Source organism: Chrysochloris asiatica, unplaced genomic scaffold (genome assembly GCF_000296735.1).
Source record: "Chrysochloris asiatica unplaced genomic scaffold, ChrAsi1.0 scaffold00009, whole genome shotgun sequence".
NCBI classification, from domain to species: domain Eukaryota; kingdom Metazoa; phylum Chordata; class Mammalia; order Afrosoricida; family Chrysochloridae; genus Chrysochloris; species Chrysochloris asiatica.
The window spans coordinates 5,741,695-5,741,952 of NW_006408527.1; positions in this window are offsets into that span (position 1 = coordinate 5,741,695).

Below are 258 nucleotides of genomic sequence, written 5' to 3' on the forward strand. Positions count from 1 at the left end.
CGATTCATAGCGACCCTGTATAGGGTTTCCGATGAGCATCTAGTGGGTTTGAACTGCCTATCTTGTGGTTTGTAGTCTAGTGCTGATCCTATGGCACCACCATTGATGTTAAGTGCTGACTCATAGCAACCCTGTATAGAGTTTACAAGGAGCAGTGGTGGGTTTGAACCACCAACCTCATGGTTAGCAGTCAAATGCTTATCCTTTAGCACCACTATACTACTACGCTAATCTCACAACCACCCAGATCCAATTTAT